This window comes from Palaemon carinicauda, chromosome 3 (assembly GCF_036898095.1).
Source record: "Palaemon carinicauda isolate YSFRI2023 chromosome 3, ASM3689809v2, whole genome shotgun sequence".
Classification (NCBI taxonomy): Eukaryota; Metazoa; Arthropoda; class Malacostraca; order Decapoda; family Palaemonidae; genus Palaemon; species Palaemon carinicauda.
This window is the reverse complement of record NC_090727.1, coordinates 5825667-5843166: the sequence shown is the minus strand read 5'-3', so window position 1 is coordinate 5843166 and position 17500 is coordinate 5825667. Positions and strand designations below refer to the sequence as shown.

The following is a 17500-nucleotide window of genomic DNA, read 5'->3' as shown; positions in this document are numbered from 1 at the left end:
TTTTCTTTGGCATCCCACCTTTTTCGTTTTGCAGACTCATCTTTCTTTTATATTTTCTTTCTTTCCTTTTCAGCTCCTTTTTTCCCGATTCTTTTCTCCCCTGTTATATTTTCCCCTTTAGCCTTTATCTCCTGTTCTAGTTCTTTTCTTCCTTCGCTCTCATTTTTAACTTCTCCCCTCACATATATTCTCGAGCACAGTGACAGAAGACGATTAATCTAAGTCAAGTGCGAGAAATGTTGATATCTAGCTCTAATAAATTTCCTTCGGGTATTCCATGAATATTCGCCATAATTTGGGGAAATTGATGGAAATGCTTGAGAGTCTGCATATGTATTACACGGAAAGACAGGGGATATTGTCGTTAGTGCACCTCACGTGGGGATTTTTAGGGTCTCTGCAGCGTCCCTTCATCCCCTAACTGTGCCCAATTTAAAGCTATCTACTTAACCTCCATTCCAGTTTCTTTCCTTCAGTTTTGCTATCCAACCTCTTTTAGCTTCTATTTCTTATGGAAACTGTAAAGTCCTTCCCTTCTTCTTAGTTGCATCTCTGTGCTGAATGGCCTCCCTAGCTACAGCAAGGGCCTTATGGCTCCAATTCCATAATTCTAAGTAAAATTGTTCCAGAGTTGCCAGGAGAAAATGTTCCCTAAAAGCTCGATAACCTTATGAATGTAACGCAACTACTGCAATAGTTTAATTTGGAAGGGACCCTGAAAATAAGATAATGGTTAATCTGTATAGTTTGAAAATCGGCTGATCATGGGTACGTTTTTAAGGCCCGAGACCACATTTTAGAAAATGAGAGAAAATTTTGTGAGTTTAAATGTAGTGAATGTTGTACAAAAGAGAAGAGATTTTAGATGGTTTAATTCATGGAAAAAAAATGTGTATTCAAGTGTATTTAATCATTATTCAGTTGAAACTAAAATGGGACCATAATTGTTGTTTAGACTTACGATTCTCATAAGAAAGAAGTGAGATATATATTTAAAAAAACAAATTAAAAACTGTTTAGGGTCGCTTACATAATAGTTGGAGAAATTTACAAAATTCAAGTGTTTAGTTCCTTGGTCAGGCCTTTGTGTATGTGAGTAAAGAGTTTTTTGGTAGAAGTAGTAAAATTAAAATTCTAGTCAAGAAAAAAGGAGATTTAGTTAGATAAAGTAGTTGGACAGAAGTGGTTGATTGTTCACAAACATACAAGATGCTGGATAATGGAATAGGAAGGAATAGGAAATGGAATTTTCCACCGGACATATAACAATAGACAAATTCTAAAGGCAGTCCTGTGTCAATAAGATGATCATTTTCAAGCATAGCTGAGGAGATGTATTTCGAAACGCTATAATTGTAGATTGGGTTAATGTAGATTTGAGAATGTTTGCAGAAGCAACTAGTCAAGATGTAAGGAGGACATTTAAAAGGTTCAACAAGAAGAAATGTCTTTCCATTTGTAATTCCAGTAGTTGATGTAATTACAAGGACAAAAGCTGAGGTTTGATGGTGGTTGTGTGCGTGTGTGATCAGGGTTTGTAAGGTAGTCCTGGGCGAGGAAAACAAGTTACAAAGAAATGCAACGCTGGTCCCTTTAAAGAATTCCATTTAGTGATGAATTCAGTCTAAAAAATGATATATCGGATATTGAAATCATTTGTTTGTTGGTCTAACCTAACGAGCATGTAGAAATTGAAGCATAAGTGAAATATTATAGAGAAAGTTATTGCTCTTGATATTAGTCTTTCCCAAACACTGCCAGCACATAATGTATAATATTTTTCATGTTAATTTCCTGATGCCCATCAAATAAAAAAGAAACCTTTTTATTTTTTAAATATAATAGCAAGTTGAATTCTCCTACCACAAAATTGTAACTGCTAGCACTATAAACACTAGTTGCTAATACTATTATTATTGTCATTTTATCAAAGTACCATCCTAAGACTGCTAATGTGTTATTTTTCCTTACTTTGTCTTTTATTGTTTTGTTCCAGAGCCTGAAATTTGCTATGTGGATTTTTTGGGGAATATTTTCCTCATGCTGGGTAGTGTCATCTTGCCCAAGTCAACATGGAAATAATCATCACCCATAAAAAAGGTAATGTGATTTATATTTAGAAGTTATAGTCATTTAATGTATAGAAATTTCACTCTCTCTCTCTCTCTCTCTCTCTCTCTCTCTCTCTCTCTCTCTCTCTCTCTCTCTCTCTCTCTCTCTCTGGGTCTTTGCATGTGTACAAAGAACTTAATCGGATGTTTTCGTGCAAGAATTCAATTGTTTAGATTTATTTTTGCATGCCATCGTATCATTGCATAATACCAGTCCTGTATTTTCTCAGGACTGATATTTGGTTCCTTTTGAATTCGTTATCTACAAGATTCGGTGAATGGAGTCCTTTCCTCTGTGCCCTCATCCTTTGAAGTATAATCTATACATGTTTTTTGTGATACCTCCCGGTAAGCTTTTGATCTTTAGTTCGCTTTTCTATTTATTTCATTCCGTTCGTGTTTAAAGGTTTTTTGAGTCCGGCTCTCTATCATGATAAAGTTGACTTTCTGAAAACTAAACATAGTTTTTCAAACACTTGCTTAGCGATATTAGTTTAAGGTAGCGCCAGAATTATCAACGCTAAAAGCAGAGCAATTCTTGGTTACTAATTTGGGGTTCAACGCAATCAAATGGTCTGATCAGTTGGATGAAATCGACTACTCTACTTGCGTTGTCAAACTGCGTTCCAATAAACTATTTATTCGGTTTGTATAAATATTATCGATCGGTGAGGTCTTTTTTATATAAAAGAAAAATTGGGAAGAACCGGGTCTTTCACTGTCTTTGGTTAGAGTTCTCTTGCTTGAGGATACACTCAAGCACACTATTCTATCTTATTTCTCTTCCTCTTGTTTTTTTTTTATAATTAATATTTGAAATATTTATTTAAATGTCGTTACCGTTCTTAAATTATTTTGTTTTAATTGTTCGTTACTTCTCTTTTAGCTTATTTACTTCTTTATTTTGTTTCCTCACAGGGCTAATTTTCCCTGTTGGAGCCCTTGGGCTTATAGCATCGTGCTTTTCCAATTAGGATTGTAGCTTAGTTAATAATAATAATAATAATAATAATAATAATAATAATAATAATAATAATGATAATAATAATACTGAAGCACGTAGTCTTAGGAAACTCATGAAATCAAGATTAATTCTTAGTTGTTAGTATTCTCAATGTAAAGAAATTTATCCCTGGGTCAAGTTCCTGGTATATGTAATGACTATCATATACGACTTTATTTTCATTAGATTTTCTCCTTTTTTCCCCAACTTCTATTTTATTTTTATCGTTTTTATGCGGCTGTTCGTTTTATAACTTTATTTTCATTCGAACAACAATATAACTTAATCGAACGCAACCTTGTGATTTTGGATCCGGTTTCTGGTATGTTTGATGAATATCATATAAGACTATATTCTAGATTTTGTCATTTTCCCCCACCTCTAAAATTTATTTTTATTATTGTCTTGTGGTTCTGCTTTTTATCACTTCATTTTTATTCTCATTCGAACAATTATAACTTCATCGAACGCAACCAAGATTTTACCTTGTGATTCTGTGTAATTTTAGATGATTTCCTCCATTTGAATTTTAACTATGATTATTTTGTCCCATTTCCAACCCCTTTGTCTTTCAATTTCGAGCCTTTTCTAATTCCACTTCGAAACGAAAATTTCCTTAATGCAACGTCAATCCTTTTTAGTCTTATTCCTTTTTATCTGCCAATTGTTATCCCTGATTAATCTGGATGTAGTTCCTCCCTCTCATTCAACACATTTCCGTTATTTTGATACTTTTTGTCGACCGCATCCTTGCATGCCATTGCAAGAATTGAGAGTTCACCAATACCTCAATCTCATTTCGTAATGCATTCAGACCCATGTTTGAAAAGAATCTCTTGGCAATGTATTCATCCTTAAGTCTGTCTTTTATTTAACAGTGTATTGCATTAGCTTGTCTGGGTCCTGAAGTTTGTTTGCTGTGTTATCAATAACTTCTTGTAATCCTTCTTTATACTTACTGTGTTTAACTCTCTCTCTCTCTCTCTCTCTCTCTCTCTCTCTCTCTCTCTCTCTCTCTCTCTCTCTCTCTCTCTCTCTCTCTCTCTCCTATTGCAGATTATGTAAATCTCCCCTCCAGAATTTTCATGAGAATATTAAACGTTTAAAAAGTCTGTTGTATTACAGAGCGACAATTAACTTTATTTAAGGAATTCGTTTACGGACTGTGATGTACACCGCGAGGGACCCTATTCTTCCTCCCCCCTCCCCTTCCTCCGATCGAGGAAACATTTTAAAGATTAACTGAGAATAAGCAGAACAGGGCCAAATTTTAATCCTTTCCTTGTTCTCGTTTTTTTTACGCCCATTGGACACTTGATCATATGACAGATCTTACTTCATTCCCTTTATTGTAGCTCAGCTTTTTATTTGTCGAATCAAATCATGGAGCGTTTTATTTCAGTCTACTTCAGTCGACGAATAATGATGTTTGATTTGGATGTTTGGGGTATATAAAGACCCAACATTTTATGCATTTAATAAACTAACCTAGGAAAAGCTGGCAATATTGGATATAATGTGGACAAAGTAGAGTATGTGAGTTAGTATATAACAGAAATTAGATTGTTACGCCTACTGAGGTCTTTATACCTGGAAAGAAGGACATTTGTTAAATGAAAAAGTGTCTCAAATAAAAGTTTGATATTTGTGTGAATGAAGTAAAATGAAAATTTTTGATAACTATACGAGATTTAAGCAAGAATTTATAGGATAAGTTATGGGATTTCATCTAATGAAATGCGGAGTAACAGGTGTTTCAGGATGGCACAGAGCTGATTAGGGAGACTGAAAAAGATTCCAGATGACTGGGATATTGTGAAAAGGGAGATCTTTTCAAGCGATTGGTATGCAGAACTGGATTTCGAGATTAGAGGATGGAAGAAAAGAAGGTAGAATGGATGGTGAATATTAAGATAGATGGTGTAAAAATGAAAGTAATGAATGAAATTACACTCTTGGGTGCTGATTTTACCGATAGGTGAGAGAATGAGAGTAGAGAGGGCTAGGACAAGGAGGGTTTACTGAGGCAAAGGTTGTGGTAATGCAACTTATCTTTAGATAAATGGAGACTATTCCTTTGATGGGAAACATAAAAAGTGAAAGCTGTTTAGATGAATTAGCTGCACAGTGTTCTGCATATAGTATATGGAGGCTTGAAAGGGTAGGAGGCATAAAATTAAGTCTTTGATAAGAATGTTAGTTGCAGAGGTAAAGATGAACTAGATACCAAGTTCAAAGGAATTTATTGGTCAAGATTATCAAGCTAATATTTTCTAGCATTTCACTTAGCATTTCTTATAATATTCTTAGATATTTTCCAAGGAAACTTTTGTCTTGTATTTGTATCAAAATTCCCTGTTATTCCAATCTCTCTCTCTCTCTCTCTCTCTCTCTCTCTCTCTCTCTCTCTCTCTCTCTCTCTCTCTCTCTCTCTCTCTCTCTCTCTGTTGCAAAACATTTGTTTCCGATGCATGATCAGTATATCTTTCAAGGTTTAGGTTCCCAATTAGTTATGAATAAGAAAATGTTTTACATTTGTCTCTTCAGTATTTTGAATTATCTTTCATCAATAAGACATATTTTATCAATTATTCTTTTATTCCATATTTTGTTGGCCTACATATTAAAAAATTTACTTTTCAATAATTATACACTTGCATTTGTGTGGTGCTGTGAGAATGAAAATAAATGTTGCTTTTGTACACTTCGTCATACCAGACTCATTTGTTTAAGAAATCCCTAATTTGATTGAACGATTTTATGAAACGAGGACGAAATAGTTTATTCAAGAAACAGTTTCATTTATCTAATTTCCTCATAAATTCAGTGTTCGTTGTACATGCGTTACCATAGCTGTATATATACGCCAAAAAAGTAAAGAAATAGCTGAATGAAAAACACATTTGCCTTAGATATTCACTTAATAAATCAAACATTAGCAGGGAATACATTCAGGAATTAATTCTATAATAATTTATTAATAAAGCACTGTCCTATTTTTTCTTTAAATCAGTATTATGTTAGAATTTGCTATGTATATTTTACGTAATCCCAAATTATTCTTTAATCGCTTCATTGAACGCCCTTATAATGTTTTACTCTTATTTTTTTTTTTCAATCCACACACGTATTTCATTAGAAAGTTTCATCTAATATCGATAACACTTATCCTTCAAATTTTCGATATATTTGAAAGCACCTCATTCCAATTTGAAATCTTCCTTAATTTAATTCAATGTTACTTAGATTTTATCTACTTTCGTACTTCAGTAATTTCTTCCGGATTACCCATACTGTACTTTCTCTTTGGCATATTTTCTGTTTTTTTTTTTATCATATTACACTGGTTATAATAATAAATGAGTTTCGGTAAAACATTCTCTCTCTCTCTCTCTCTCTCTCTCTCTCTCTCTCTCTCTCTCTCTCTCTCTCTCTCTCTCTCTCTCTCTCTCTCTCAAAACATGCCCTTCTAATTTCAATAAGCCATTAAAGCGTGAAAACAATACATTATGTTTAATGAATGGAGAGAACACAGAGCCGGGCGATAATTCATTAATCGACATTTCACATATGACTCATTTTGGCAGAGATTAGTGTGATTTTGCGACTTCCCCTCCCCCGCACCACTTCCCCCCCCCCACTAGCCCCCCCCCCTTCCCCTCTTCTTTCCTTAAATGGGTTTTAAAGTTAATTAAACTAATGTTTGACTTGGACTTTTTCCCCCTCCTTTATCCCCTTTTCATTATGTCTCTTGAATATTTTATCGATTGACGTTTATTTTGTCTATTTTTTTTTCCTTAAAAATTTCATAACACAAATTAAATTGAATTCACCATACGCTTCCTTCCCTTTTACGACATTTGGAATCAGTTTATTCTTAACAATATAAACCAGTCTTATTTGTATCTAACTCATCTATCTGCCGATCTCTAGTTATGTACAAGCACACTATCATGTGTACGCACACACGCAGTCATTCGCTTGCACACACTAACACAAAATACACACACAAACACTAACACAAAACCCGCACATGCCTGGTGGAGTAATTAGAACTTTGGGTGTGGAGGAAATGCCTCCCCAAATATCGACGAAGTCACTGGTAGCAGGGTGACGGATTGGCTTTAAGGAGATAGACAAACTGTCTCTTCGGCTGTTACTCCTGATGCCTGGTGGTTGATCTTTCTGGAATTAGTATGGACCGACAGGGGTCACTTGCCTTAGTTAGATAGGCACTGCGCATCACAAGGAACTGGCTATCCTTTGATGTATCTAGCCAATGAATTCTCTATGGATTTAGTCAGCCAATGGAAAGAGAAGATGACAAAATGGCTTCCAATCCCGGGCGTAGCGGGGTGCTAAGAATCTCCCGGTTTATAAGTACTAAAGAAATATTGGAATGTTAGAACCATGAAGCACATTGGGGAGTTACAGCAAGTGGAGGGTGAATTTATTAAATATAGTTTGCATATCTCGGCACGTAGTAAGGGGATTGGCAAGGAAACTTTAGACCATACATACATACATACACACACATATATATGTGTGTGTATTTATATATATGTATATATATATATATATATATATATATATATATATATATACTGTATATATATATACATATACATATATATATATATATATATATATATATATATATATATATATATATATATATATATATATATATTTTTTTTTTTTTTCAGGAAGAACAGATGGAGTTGGAAGAGAAGAGTTAGGAATGATGATAACACCAAGAGCAGAAAAGGCCTTACCTGAATGAAAAGCTGTAAATAGTAGATTGTTACTTGCAAAGTTCAAATCAAAGCAGTGCAATAGGAGTATTATAGTTAGCTATGCACCCAAAAATTATTCCCCTGAAGAAAGGAAAGATGAATACTATAAAGAACTGCAGAGTGCAGTAGATGAGATCCCAGAGAGAGATATGAAAATTGTGATTGGCGACTTCAATGCTAAAGTTGGAAGGAATAATCAAGGGATAGAGATTGTGATGGATGTCGAGGGTCTTGATGAAGTTGCAAATGAAAATGGAGCACATTTCATAAGTTTCTGTTCAACAAACAATCTTGTCATTGGAAGTACTCTTTTCCAGCACAAGACATCCACAAATATACACGGAATTGTGTATGTGGCCAGAAATCAAATGGATCACATTGCCATTAATAAAGAGAGAAGGAGGACTCTGAGAAATGTAAGAAGCTATAGAGGTGCAGAAATTGGTAGGGATCACCTACTCCTCATTGCCACACTGAAATTAAAACTGAAAGCACCCAACAGAAAGGTAGATAGAATACCAAGGTTTGATACAACAAAGTTCCGAGAAGAAGAGCACTGAGAAGCATTTGCAATTGAATGTGGGAATCGATTTGCAGTCTTAGAGACTTTTAAGAGATGAAGAGCAGATGATTAATGAAAATAGAAATCCACTTTCGATGGCATTTGTAGACAATTAAAAAGATTTTGATAGTTTACTTCGGCCAATTTTGTGGAGAGTCCTGCAGTATTATGGAATTCCTCTTAGATATGTAAATTTGATTAAGTCTGTCCGGGAGCGTAGCAAGTGCAAAGTTAATGTGAGTGGTGTCCTATCAAGTGAATTTCTAGTGAACAGTGGAGTACTCCAAGGGAATTAGTTGTTAATTATGCTTTTACTCTCCTCAAGGATTTTGTAATGTACAGAACATTAGGAGATGGTGGAGAAGCATTGTGTTCGTGTGTGTCGTCTCTGCTCTGTATCCAGCCTGTTTATCTTACCGGCGATAGAGCCGAACTCTATTTCCATCTAAAGTTGGTTAGATTTGGGTTTAGTCCGGCAAAATACATTCTGGTTTTTTAACTAATCAGTGAATTACGTATGTTGGAAGACTATAGGGGATAACAGCTGGATTAAGGAAACAATGGTGTTGATAGCCTTATCCCTCAAAATTATGCAGAAAACCATGAATCTTGTCTGCTATAGTTGTTGCTGTTAAGATATATATATATATATATATATATATATATATATATATATATATATATATATATATATATATATATATATACACATATATATATATATATATATATATATATATATATATATATATATATATATATATATATATATATATATATATACATATATATATATATATATATATATATATATATATATATATATATATATATATATATATATATATATATATATATATATATAATGGTGGGAATGGGTTGATTTTTGTTTTAATTATAAAAACTTAATTCGAAACGATCAAATACAGCAAGTGTGAATCAAATCTTACTGTTTACCTTTATTTCTATTCGGTGCTAAGGTTCGAATCCTTGGCCGTACAGAAATGATTAAAAAAAAAAATTTCAGTGGCAGAGCGAATTCAGTAAGGAAAAGGGTGTTTTCAGCTTATTAATATCTTTATACCTGTATCTTTTCCCTATCTGTGATTCACCACAGTCGATTAATAGCGACCGTATTAACATCATACACGGACTAGGTCAACAGAGAACAACTAACCCGTAATCACTCATGTGGCTGAAGTTCCCTTCAAAGGTTTAAAGGCTGCTCATGAATGCCAGGGGTAAGGGACTGTTACATTGAACAGAACAATGCCCTAGAGACTGACCATATATACGCATGATCAGTGCACAAGCGCCCCCCCCCCCCCTCTCCATCCGAGCCTGGATTAGGGAGGGCCAGGCAATGTCTGCTGATGGCTCAGAAGGTAGCCCTATAGGCTCCCCCAAACCCCTCATCCTCAGCTCACAAGGGCGGTGAGGCTGCAGTGACCAAAGAAACTAACGAGTTTGAGCGGTACTCGAACCCCAGTCTGTCGATCACCAGTCAGGGACGTTACCACATCGGCCACCCCAACCCTTTATCTTTGTATTTTCCTTTAACATTCCGTTTCGGCCCCTTCTTTCTGCACTCCGTTTTTGCTTTTTTGTGTTTCATATCTTAGAATTTATTCTTTTCTCTTTCATTTATTTTTTCCCCTAGTCTCCCATTTCCCAGATATTTTTATCTTCAAATCTTCTGTTCTGTTCATTTCTTTGACATTCTTTCGTTTTTATTCCTGTTGTCTTTTATTCTACATTCTTATTTCTTTTATTTTTCTAATTTTTTACTTTTGATATTCACCACTTTTTATTTAGTCTTGCTTATCTATTTATATTTTAATTTCTTCTGAACATTCATCTTTCTTTTCTACTTTTGATTTTCCTTATCAGCTCCTCATTTTCTTTCTAAATCTCTTTGGCTCTGATCCAATTCCTCTCTCTGCCTTTATTATCTACTTTCGTTCTTCTTTTCCTTCGCCCCAGTCTTCCACTATCCATTTTATCTTCCCTTCCAAACTGTATCCTCGAGCACAGTGATCAAAGTCGAGCTGGGGAAACGTTAAAATCTTGTTCTAATACGATTCCTTGGGGCATTCCATGAAGATTTGCATTAATCTAAATGATAATTTGATGGAGAAGGAATAAATTAATATTTTATCAAAAGTTTGTTGATATGTTTGGCACAAAGTAGCAGAGGAGCACAACGAATGTTAGTTTTCATTTCCTTGAGTGGGTAACGTGTTCCTTAAGTGGTTGAGAAACCATTATTGTTATGCCTGTCTGCTACCACATTTTTATTCTTAAATGGTATTGAAGTTTAAAGTTATAGCATTTGTGATACTCATTATGGAAATAAACTATAGGTTACAGTAAGTATTCCATACCATGAAGTTTTAAAACACCAGGGAAGAAACAAAATGTTTAGGTGTGTTGTTTTGAATGTCGATTGTGCAGGTACAGATGTATGAAAGTAGAAAGACGGGAAATAATGAAATTTTGTATTGTGTTGGCTTACTTAGATAATAGGTCAGGGAATGGTAGGTCTTGTTATGTCAAGTACAGGAAATTGTAGGTCTTTTTATTACCTCGAAGATTGTGGGGATGGGATATTGTAGTTTATTTTATCAGCATCATCATCCCATCACCTCCTACGCCTCTTGACGTTAAGGACCTCGATTAAATTTCGCCAATCGTCTTTTTCTTGAGCTTTTCATTCAATACTTCTTCATTTCTGATTTCAAGTCTCAAAGTCCTCAGCCATGTAGGCCTGGGTCTTCCAACTTTCCTTGTGCCTTGCGAAGGCCAGTTAAACGTGTGGTGAACTAGTCTCTCTTGGGGAGTGCGAAGAGCATGCCCAAACCATCTTCATATACCCCTCACCATGGTCTCATCCACATATGGCCCTCGAGTCTATCTCTTATAGTTTCATATCTAATCCTATTCTGCCGTTTAACTCTCAATATTCTTCTGAGGGTTTTGATCTCAAATCTACTAAATTTGTTGAAGATTGTTTCATTGTCATACCATGACTTGTTCAAACTGTAATACAGATCTCACTAAACTGATATATATCCTGATTTTTATATGTAATTTCAGGCGGTTTGATTTCCAAATTTTACTTGACCTAGCCTTTGTCTGATTTGATTTTTTCACTCTTTTATTAAACTCCAATTTCAAAGACCCTGCATTAGAAATCATAGTTCGTAAATACTTAGTCAGGATGCTAGATAACCGATAATCAATCAATCAATCAATCCTAAATACTTAAATGATTCAACCTCTTTAATCCTTTCTCCTTCCAATGATATTTTATCTTCCATTGCATATTATGTTATCACCATCTCTGTCTTTCCTCTATTTATTTTGAGCCCAACCCCCGGTGATATTTCATGCATTCTGGTAGGGAAATATTGAAAATCTTGTGGTGCTCTGCTAATAAGGACAGCATCATCAGTATACTCTAGGTCAACCAATTTCCTATTACCAATACAGCCCCATCCTTCACCATCTCCAACTATTCTACGCATTACAAAATTTATCAGGAGAATAACCAACAACATTAGTGACAACACATCCCTTTGGAGTACTTTGCTGTTCAATGGAAATTACTTTGATAGGACTCCACTAACATTGACTTTGCACTTGTTATGCGCATGAACAGACTTAATCATATTTACATATTTAAGAAGAATTCCATAATAATGCAAAGCTTCCCACAGAACTGGCTGGTGTATACTATCAAAGGCTTTTTCATTGTCCGCAAATGCCATCAAAAGTGGATTTTTTATATTCTATGCATTGCTGTACAACATGTCTCAAAATGAAAATTTGGTCATGCCAACTTATACCTTTTCTAAATCCTTCTTGTTCATCTCTCAGCTTTTCATCAATCTTTCCCTTTAGTCTCTTTAAAATAAGTATAATATATATTTTCATGACAACTGATGTAAGTGTGATACCTATATAATTATTGCATTCAGTCAGATCTCCTCAGCCATTTTCACAAATACTCTTAACTCATATTCATTATATTTTGTCTCGACGCTACGTTCTACGAAATAATCTTATAAGTTGATTTAGATTAAGTCTACATAACAGTATGTCGAAATTATCTTTTTCCCACAATGGAGCCCATAAGTATGGTAAGGTGTGAAAGGTAAGAGATTGGGCGAAGCTCTACCTATTCTTTACAAGCTACAGCAAGGGCCAGTTGATACTCGGTCAGCCAGCCGGGTTTGACAGACACGTACTATTGTTAAAGGTTTTGGGTGTTTTTTTTTTTTTTTTTTGTGGTTTCTACCACACTTATGCAATAACATCTGACTGCACAACCTGGGAGATCAACTACGGGAGTGATGGAATTAATGTTTGTTTGACCCTGCCCTTAGGTAAAAAAAATTCAGCCGAAATTATATTGTATTGCTACAATGCTTGGAGTTGTTAGAGAGTAATATTTTTGTGTTGATATTAATTTATATGTATGAAAGGTTAATTGTTGATGCATATACTTCTATGTTGTAGCATAATGTATTGGCGACAGAGGGGGGTTTATGTAAAGATTTATCTTAAGATCTCATACTTCTCAGAATCAGAGATATCGACCTCCTTTAGACACTTGTTGTGTGAGCTGTCTGTAGGTAGAGCTGGTGCATTTGTAGCCGATATAGCAAGTCACCTGTTGGTTACAAAGGTGATACGAATTCCCTACGGCCGGAGGTGTCACGACTCCAGCGGTCTGCTGTAGTAACTGTTGGCATATTCTGAGGACTCGTTTGTGCGTTGTCTCATCAACTGATACTCTATTTTGCCCCTCTTGTATGCCAGTAACCCGGAGTTGGACATCTATCAGCAGGTTTACAATGAGGCTGTAGAATGTATCAGGAACCATTTCCGAAGCAACTTCGATTGAAACTTCCGTTGAATTGGACAGATTTTCTTTCATTTTACATAATTTGGCATCTTCTCTTAGTATTTTGGCTGCTTGGGTCAGACTTCTTTGTGTCCAGGCAGTTACACTGTTTTTCTCCAAATTATGAAGTTTTTCAAGTGCATCACCAAGATAAACATTGGAAGCGCATATAAAGCCTTCTCCATAGAACTGTTCTAAAATAGACACCCTTGATCCAAAATAGGCTTGTAGCTTGGTCTTGAGGGTGGTTGATCGATAGGAATCTATTGTTTACACTCTTTCGTAACAAAGTCATTTCTTAGGGTCTTGATAAGAAACCTCTCGTAGTTTTCTAATAACCTGACCTCCAGCTTGTCCACAAGCACTCATCATGAGCATTGGGGATGACAATGTTTTTATTTTCCGTCACATGTTGAACTTTAAAATTATTCATGCAAGGTATATGGTAGCAGATGTCTATGGTTACCATATATCCAAACCCAACTAATCGTGAAAAGACGTCTTGTCTGTTGAGCTTCGTGGCCTTGTCAAGTATGAATTTTTTACTTTGATCTGTTGATACTTTTGCTTATGGTTCCTTATTACAATACCATCTGTTTCCACATATTATGCAAATGATTTTTTTATCTCAAATGATTCTGTGCGAGCTCTGGTGGATGATGCAACACATTCATCGGTCTTCATCAAAGATTCTGTTTTCGAACTGTAGGAGCCATACGACAACGTATCCTCTCAGCAAGTCTGTAACTTATGTCTTGTTGTACTAGTTTGTATTTTTCATGCCATTTCGGAGTGTCTCTCTCAAGCCATGATTCATTGCTAATAATAGGCAATAGGCGCTTGGCGACCTCATCTTGTCTCGAAATGTATGCGTTTTAGTCAGACAGAAGACAATTGTTGGACACGATACAAAGGCTTATTGTTGAACAGCTGGCAGATGATGCATTTGTTGTAGTCAGTATTCTCACATTTCTGGCGCTTTTATTTCTGAAGACTTGCTGTTCCTTCAGGCTCCCGCTTGGACTGACTCTCCGCCATGCCATGATACCTGGAAAAGAGAAATACCAGAATTGTAATAATCAATGATAATTAATAAGATTATAATAATAATAATAATAATAATAATAATAATAATAATAATAATAATAATAATAATAATAATAATAATAATAATTATTATTAACACTACATTGAAGAAAATTCAAAGTATGTAACTTAAGTAAACATATTCAAACTATGTTAAGCCGACATCATATAATTTAGAAATGCACCTTTTTGGAAATTCGCACATATTAGGTACTCTATTTCAAATGCTTACTATTCGAATCCAGCAGCTCGTTTGCAAGGTTGTGCACCTGGATGATGTTCACGAAGGTCTCCCCTTTCCAAAATACCCCACAACCTTTTACAACACGCTGTGTCAGGTTTTGTCCAAAAATGGTCTTTGGCTCCTTGACTATGATGAGAAAACAGGTGGGAAGATAAGTTCTCGAGAAATTAGATTTCATAAAAATGGAGTGAATTTTGCGAAAATTTGTTACTAAGGGTTTGAATGTTTTTGTTTAGTAATATTCAGAAATATGGTTTTAGAATAAGACTGTGAGTCGACTGTTTATCAAGCTATTAGCTCTTAGAGTAGATAGAACATTGATGGATGTAACAATAAGAAGAGTTGCTGAATGTATATCTCAAGTATCTGGTTGGAGCAAAATTGTGACTTTCATAATGAAGACGATTAGGGTGATAAAAGATGGACGAAAACCGGATTAGGATCACAAACACAAAAGTGGAAAAGGTAGTGTGGATTATACAATATTCAATTATGATTTTTTTTGGTGACAGGAGTATGTGCTTTTGGAGGTGGATTCTTTGGAAACAGCAATAAGGTCAGGTCTAGTAAAAAAAAATTATATTGTTTAATGTACAGCTACTTGATAAAATATCCATATTTCGTATGAGTGTATGATATCAGACAGCCAATGGCAAGGAATGAGAAACAAAAGGCTGCTAAAGGTTCACCGCAGACGCCTATTAATTCCTCCTGAAGTAAGCGGTTCACAGAAATAGATGGATTTGAAGTGCTTCTTTTGGCAGATTGGTTGATAGTTGGATTAGGTATTAATATTTAGTCACATCTACCGTGGTCCTCGACACCGACATACACCAAACAGTAAATTGGTGTCAAGAATTAGTCGAGATGAAATTTTCACTGCCAAATATATGTTGTATTAAATCTTGGTCGTAGGAGGAATGAGGATGGCGTGGGAAGAATAGGTAGGAAAATAAGAAAGAGAAAGAGAGAGATGGAACAAGGTAGGGAGAAAAGAGTACCAAAAAAAAGAAAAAAAAGAGGACAAGCTTAGAAGGAGAGACAGGTAATGGAGGAGAGAGAGAGAGAGAGAGAGAGAGAGAGAGAGAGAGAGAGAGAGAGAGAGAGAGAGAGAGAGAGAGAGAGAGAGAGAGAGAGAGTATAGAAAAGTAGAATGAGGTGGAGGGGTCGCCCGGAAAGAGAAACGGAGGGAGGAGATGTAGTGAAAGAAGAGGTATATATGTATATATATATATGTGTATATATATATATATATATATATATATATATATATATATATATATATATATATATATATATATATTTATATTTATATATATAAATGTTTGTATATATATGTATATGTATATGTATGTATATATGTGTATGTATATATATGTATGTGCGTATATATGTGTATATATGTATATATATATATAATATATATAATATATATATATATATATATGTCTATAGATATATACAGTATATATATATATATATATATATATATATATATATATATATACTGTATATATATATATATATATATATATATATATATATATATATATATATATATATATATATATATATATATATTTATCTATCTATCGATATATATATAGATAGATAAATACTTAAAAACGACTAGTATATTATTGAAAACCTTTATTCTTTTTCATTATGTTAATGATTCAATCCTGATCTAACCAAACATTGCCATGAAATCACAAGGTTTTGTCGCCTGAGTTTTACTAAACAGAGGAAAGGAGAGAGAAAATAGTGGACAAAAACTTGCAGAACAGACCATTTCCTGTCGACTCATGAACCATAATGATTGTCATACTCAAAAACTTTATTGTTGATTGGGTTTCCCATTTATGGAAATAGTAGGCCATTTTATATTAAATACGATAGGAAAGGTCATAATCATTCGATATTATTATCATTGTTGGTCGTTTTGGTCATAATCTCTATTAAGTAAAATTCATTGTATATCTTTACCTATTTGTTTGTGCATGCAGTGTGACAGTACACCGATCTCCTTATGGCTTAATTTGCATTTAGAAGGAATGCTTATCAAATTATCTTTGAAAAGTTTAACCAAATATCTTTAAAATACCAATAAAAATATATCAAAAGGGTGTATTCAATTTATCCCAGCATTAAATTTTCTGTAACTTGCTACATATAAGAATTCGTCTTTTGTAAATTACTTAAGCCTAAATGTATGAATTACATGTGCCGTGAACCATATTATACGTAATTAAATGCTTCGAAAAACGTGCATAAATATATTTTCTATTTCACTTATTTATCAATACTATTTTTAATATGTTCAAAAGGTTTTCTTGGTAGTGTGCGGATTTTGATGATATTTAGAAGCTGAATATTTTTACTTTGTCGTAATTAAATAAAAAGAGATCGAAATGAAAGTTTCTGTATAATTATCTGAAAAGTATTTCGATACGGGTCCTGCTGTTTTGGATAGTCTTTTGCTCAAAAAATGAAAAAAAGTTAATTTTTTGGATACTAGACAGTGTAGACTAATGTTAATCCAGTCATTGCATTGTTGAGTATATTTCCGCTGTTTATGACGGTACATAATGCACAATTGGGTAAAATAATTTGACTTATTTGTTATTAATAGAATACATTCGGTTATTGATTTGAAATTTATTTTCTTTACAGGTAAGTGTGCAACCAATTTTAGTTGTGGACATAAAGATAACTACGGAAGGTAAGGTTAAGTCAACATATGGTCGTTTTAATTTTTAAGGATTATTGTGATCGTATTTGATGTTTAT

The 17500-nt window shown here is 34.2% G+C and overlaps 1 long non-coding RNA gene across 1 annotated transcript in view; it reads right to left on the bottom strand.

Moving 5' to 3' along the window:
• Positions 1 to 13029: 13029 nt before the first annotated feature.
• Positions 13030 to 17500, bottom strand: part of LOC137636704 (uncharacterized) — a 293085-nt gene continuing 288614 nt past the window's right edge. Inside the window, exon 3 of the long non-coding RNA XR_011043193.1 lies at positions 13030 to 14429. This is a non-coding gene — a long non-coding RNA (uncharacterized lncRNA). The remainder of the gene's footprint in view (positions 14430 to 17500) is intronic.